The following is a 6,027-nucleotide window of genomic DNA, read 5'->3' as shown; positions in this document are numbered from 1 at the left end:
AAAATAAATGAGCTGTGTGTATGCATTGTATGAGTCCACAGGCCCAGTGTATATATTAGAAATGTGTCTTGACCCCGGCAGGCTGAAGCAGGGTTTTGCGTCGTACTGGGCGTGGGAAAAAGGGGAGACCTCTTTTCACAGCTGCTCCGGCCGTTGCATTGAACCAATGGAAGCCCGGGCCCCCCACACCACCCCACCCCACCCCGGACCCCCACCCCAGACCCCCATCCCAGCTCCCTCCACCGCTCTCGCCCCCCTTTCCCATTCACTCTGCAGCCTGCTGCCTTTCAGAGGACCCCCGTCCCTCCCTCCCTCCTCCACTCTCTTCGTCGCCCTGCTGCACCCCTCCACCACCACCACCACCACCCTCCCACCAACCCTTAATATAGCCACCTCACCATTCAGCACAGGGTTTGCATTGAGATGCCAGAGGCCTTTGCATTAATGTTTCACAGAGGCAAAGACAAACAACATAACTAATGAAATAACTAATACCAATACTAATTCAATAAATAACTAAGGTGACTTATTTGATATTTATGCATTCATGCATTTATGTATTTATGTATGCATCTATCTATCTATCTATCTATCTATCTATCTATCTGACTCCCTGATTCCTCTCTCCTAAAACCAGACCTACTGCCTCACTTCTGACACTTATTCTTCTCGTTGTTACTTCATGCATTTCTTTTACCTCTTCTTCATTCTTTTTTTTTTTTTACTTCCCACCCAATTCTCTCTCTTTCTCGGTCCCCCATTCTCCATCCTCTCCAGTCTCTCTTCTCTCTTTCTCTTTCTCCGAGCCCCACTGCAGATAGACTTTAATTTATGTTAACATACGCCACTACTCCCCACACAGTGCTTACACCCCCCCCCACCCACCCCCCTCGCCCCCACCCACCACCTCCCTCCATCCAGTGAATTCATTTGAAGAGATTTATTTCCTATCAAGCCGCATAATGCAGAGGGTATAATTTAAATCAACTTTTAAGAACAGCCAAGCAGCGCAGTTTATGCATACAAATCTGGAAAAGCTTGGGAAAAATTCCCCAGCAAACAGCGGGCCGTTAAAAGCAGATTGCAAACTTTAAGAAGCCATGGGTGGGTGGTGGGTGCTTGGCTTCCCCATTAAAGATAGCCTATTACTGGTAAACCTCGCGATCAATCAGCTTAAACACATAATACAGGCTTCATTTGTTTTAGATACGCTAACTAATCTGACAGTGTAACCGCGCAAAGGCGGAATCATCAGCATCGCAAAGCACATACGCCCACGAGCAATTTAAAGAGAACTTCAAAAGGTCACGTAATGCACGGTGTAACTCCTTATACAGATTCTCAGGAGCAGTCGTATCGCGTGTCGTGTCTAGCTAGCCTGCTGATACACTAGGCGTGTTGAGGAAATGTTGAGAAGCAGCGAGGGGGCCGCGGCGGGGAGGAGGGAGGGAGGTTGTAGCCGAAAACCTGAAAGGACTCCATCTCCCTTGGCCAACATGCCATGACGGTGTGGAGCAGCACTCTGAATTGGCTTCTCTGGGGGGGGTGGGGAGGGGAGAGCTGGAGAGGTGATGGGAAGATGAGGCCGAATGGTGAAGGAAGGGGGGGGCTGGGAGAGGAGATATGGTACACCGGTGTGTGTGTGTGTGCGCGCGTGCTTGTGTGTGTGTTGTGTGTTTGCGTATTCGAGAGAGAGAGCGAGAGAGTGAGAGAGAGAGAGATAGAAAGAGAGAGATGGCAGACCGGATCTGAGGTACTGTAAATGAGCGGATTACCGCTTCCCTCTTGGAGTCTTTCCATATACATGAGAGTGTTCGGCTGTGGAACCAACACTGCTATGTGTGAAATCACACATCCTCCGGCCCACACTTCCCGTACGAACAGCTGTAACAAAGAGACATACATGGCTCCTGGACTGAGGTGGGTAAAACAAGGCATGAATGTGCACCCATGCTGTAAGTTAGAGCTGCTAATTGCTGTTATAAATACAAAGGGATGTGAATAGCGTGTCTACTGAATTGATGTGTCTCTGTGTCAAATTTACCCTGCAGCCATGCCTACGCTTCTGAAGCCCTTAGCCTTGTCCAACCAAAGCATGTTTGCATCGATTTATCTAGTTTGTGGATATGATATTGACTAGGTAGATGACACCGGCAGCCCTCATCGAGTTGAGGGAAAGCGGAGCGGGTTGGAGAGGTGGTCGGATGCTATGGAGGAGGATAGCCACAGGCTGTGAAATCTCCTCTGATCTCCCCTTGTCTGATTCTCAAACGCAACTCTTTCTCTGGGGGGCACGCCGATATAGAACTAGGCCAATGTCACAGAACGCTCATCTAACCCTGGAGGGAAATAAAAATCACTTCTTCTGTTTCTCCCTGATGACGGACCTCCATCTCTGTGGATGGGGCTCCGTCTCTCTCTCCTCTCCTCCATCCCTCCCTCCATCACTCTGACTACTTTGTTCTCTGCAGGAGGTTGAACATGCACGCGCTGAGCAGCGTTCCTGGCCTTGATGGCCTGCTATAGCAGCTGTTAGGATAGTGAAGGTAATCTTTAGTTGTGTCACTCAATACTGAGAGGGGAGCTGAGAGAAAAAAAAACTCAAGCATGAGTCACCTACTGCTAGTTCCAGCCTTCCATCACCATCAACATTATACACTGTTATAAAAACACACAGCCACCTTGCAGGCCTGCTAGCTTCTCCCATCTAGTTAGCAGAGTAACTATTTATGACAGCTGAGCTCAAAAGTCTTTGCAGGTTCTAGTTTAGAAAGACAAATATTCTGCGATAAGTTGTCTAATATTCAGCACCACAAACAGCAAAAGATCAGATCATTTCACCAACAAAACATCGCCTTGCATTTACAATCATCAGGCAGGAAAGGGGGCAAAAAAAGCATACAATCATAATACTAGTACTCCTTCACAGTGTGAGAGAAAGGGATGGAGCCACAGCATTTTATGTGCTGGGGAAGAAAGAGCGCTTTTTTCTTTTCTTTTTTTTTTCAATCTGTGTTTCACCATACATGTGTGCCTGGAGAATTGCAGCAAAATTCACAGGGGTAGGAGGAGGTGGATTTTTGAAACTTATTTCTGAAATAAAGTGAGAAAGAGAGAGAGAGAGAGAGAGAGAGAGAGAGAGAGAGAGAGAGAGAGAGCGAGAGAGAGAGAGAGAGAGAGAGAGAGAGAGGCCAGGCTTGGACAGGGAGCAGAGGACAGAAAAGGGGGGGAAGGAGGGGAGGAGAGAGGGAATTAGAGGGGTGAGGGACTTAGCCACCCTGGCAGTCTTTCCACATGAGCACACCTTGCACACACACCCTGCCAAGGTCCCCCCAAGTATCCTTAAAGGGATAAAGAGCATGGACAAAGGAATTAAAATATAGATTACACAAGCGGCCACCCTGCGTCTTATCTGCCAAAACCGAAGAATCTAACAAATTGGATCAGACATTATAAAGCAGGGGGCGAAAAGTGAGTGAGTCAGTGAGTGAGAGAGAAAAGCAAGGGGACAGAAAAATGAAGTGCAGGAACACACGCGCACATGTTGAAGGAATGGGAGGCGCGACAACCTGACCACTGTTTTGTGATTAAATAAATTCTGATGAAAAAAGTGATGAAAGCTTTAAATTTTTTTTACACCGTGTGTCTTTTCAGCCCTCGAAACAAACAGGACCACAGGTTCAAGTCCAACCAACTTGAAAGTGAATTAACGGCACAAAGAGTATATACACTATCCTGTCCCATGGGGTATGAAAAGGGGAAATTCCTCCTTAAGATATGAATATGTCAAGTTCAAGTGTGTTTATGAAAGAGATAATTAGCAAAGCATTGTGGCTGTGAGATAGCTGCTCTCTCACCTGTGACCTGGGAGTGGTGAAGCCTTGGTCTGACCCAGCTGACCTCTGTCCATCCCATGGTTTCTCTGAGCAGGAGGCGGCGTCTGTCTCTGCTGACCTGTTGTCCTGAGTGGTCAGACTGAGGCCTGGAGACGGGCTGTGTGTGTGTGTGTGTGTGTGTGTATGTGTGTGTATGTGTGTGTCTGTGTGTGTGTGGGTGAGCCTCTGTTCGCAGTCCACAGCTTCCTGCAAAAACACAAATCATTCAGTTGAGAGAGAGTTCATTCAACACAAGGCCAATGTGTTTGATTCTCTTTCATTTTTTGAACATGAACTTCAATTATTCCATTGCAACAAATTTGTGTAACTTCTTTGTAAACTTAGGCCTAACCTGAAATCCTCTGTGAGTACTATTAATGTATACTAAGTTATCTGAAAATTAAATATTATCCTAGAATTCTATTGACATTTTTACAACTTTATATTCTACAGACAATAAGATGATGGATATTTTGATGTATAGATGTGATGTAAAAAACTAAATTTAACATTTGTCAAATTAAAATACAAAAAAAGTATTTTTGGTCAGCACTACTAAATATTTGGGCTCACATTGATACAACAATAATCTATATTTGACCTGTAAAATAAATTAGGATGATTAGGTTATAATGGCCCTAAAAATTTACATTTATAAATTGAACTTATGCAAAAGAAAAGCATGAATGAATAACACAACAGATAAATCACATGAATTGTAATACATGACCGTGAATTTCATTTGTATTTCATTTGTTTAAAAAAACAATTCTCCCTTTAATATATCTTTAAAGAGTAATATGTAGTCTTAATATTTATCTGAGTCTAATATTTGTTAATATTTGTTAAATGGAAATAAAAATGGACTCCTTTTCAAACACTGAAATCCCAACTTGAAGTAGAGAGAAGTGGTGGTAAGCTTTTATGCATTTATGCAAGGATTAGCACATGCCATGACCTAAATACTGAAATTGTGGCATACTTTTTGTTTTGTTACACAAAAAAGAAAAAGAAAATAGAGAGTACGATTATACTGATATGTAATGGTAGAAAGGTCACATTTGAGTTTCTGAAGTTGCTTTAAATTTCAATTGGCAGCACTGCAAAATGTATGACACCTATCTCTATAACACACATACACACACGCACACACACACACACACACACACACACACACACACACACACACACACACTTCACAAGTGATTACACAAAATACTCAAAGATTACATCCACAGAAATTTGACGTCCTTTGCGGGTTTAAAGCCTGCATGTCAGCCTTTCAATTTTTTCTCTTTCCCTTGCATGGGTCAGAGGCTGTTGCTAAGCTACCAAACCCAGAATTCATAAGTTCAGAGAAAAGGGTTATATAGGCCATTGCAATTCAAGGTAAAATGATAATAGTAAATTAATAATACTATGAGTCTACAAGAATATGGATTTTGATAATATGGAATAAAGCAGACCTTCACATTTGAAATAAAGCGGGAGAAAACATACTATTTCTTATTATTATTATTAATAATAATAATACTAATAATACCATGTCAATTGTATATACTTGAAGTAAAATAAAAATGCTATTTTTTTTTAGGAAAATCCATTGGCACTCAGTAGAGTTGAACTGATGCTCAGGTAATAAATTAAGTATGTCACAGGTCTAATGGACAAAATAGAAACCAAACCATCGGGAAATGCTTTCCAGGAAATAGTCTAAATCAGAAATGCATGCTTTAAAGAGCACCTTCAACTATTTATGGGTGATTTCCTTCACACAGCTAGGAGTGACACACAGGAGCAGCTTCTGCGAAATACAAGTCACACTGGAGCGATGTGAAATTAAGACATTTTCACACACCGTGAACTTGAACACAGTCTTGTGGCCGAGGGAAAGAAGGAACTATATATAACTAAAAAGGAGCCATACTGTAATCAACGGTATGCTGTCATGTTTATTGTACTCTGTAGGGACGAAAAATGAGGCGCTATGGGTACAGTAACAATGTGCAGCAGCACACACATCAACACATGCACAGAAACACATGTACAATAACACACACGGGCAGGCATGCACACACACACACACACACACACACACACACACAGAGCTCTGCAATCTAGTGGCCAAGTGTGACACGAAGCAGATAACATC

Source organism: Centroberyx affinis, unplaced genomic scaffold (genome assembly GCF_046629955.1).
Source record: "Centroberyx affinis isolate AG114_WGS23_722 - 3 ecotype Tasmania unplaced genomic scaffold, CSIRO-AGI_Caff_v1 ptg000893l_1, whole genome shotgun sequence".
NCBI lineage: Eukaryota > Metazoa > Chordata > Actinopteri > Beryciformes > Berycidae > Centroberyx > Centroberyx affinis.
This window is presented reverse-complemented; position numbering follows the sequence as displayed.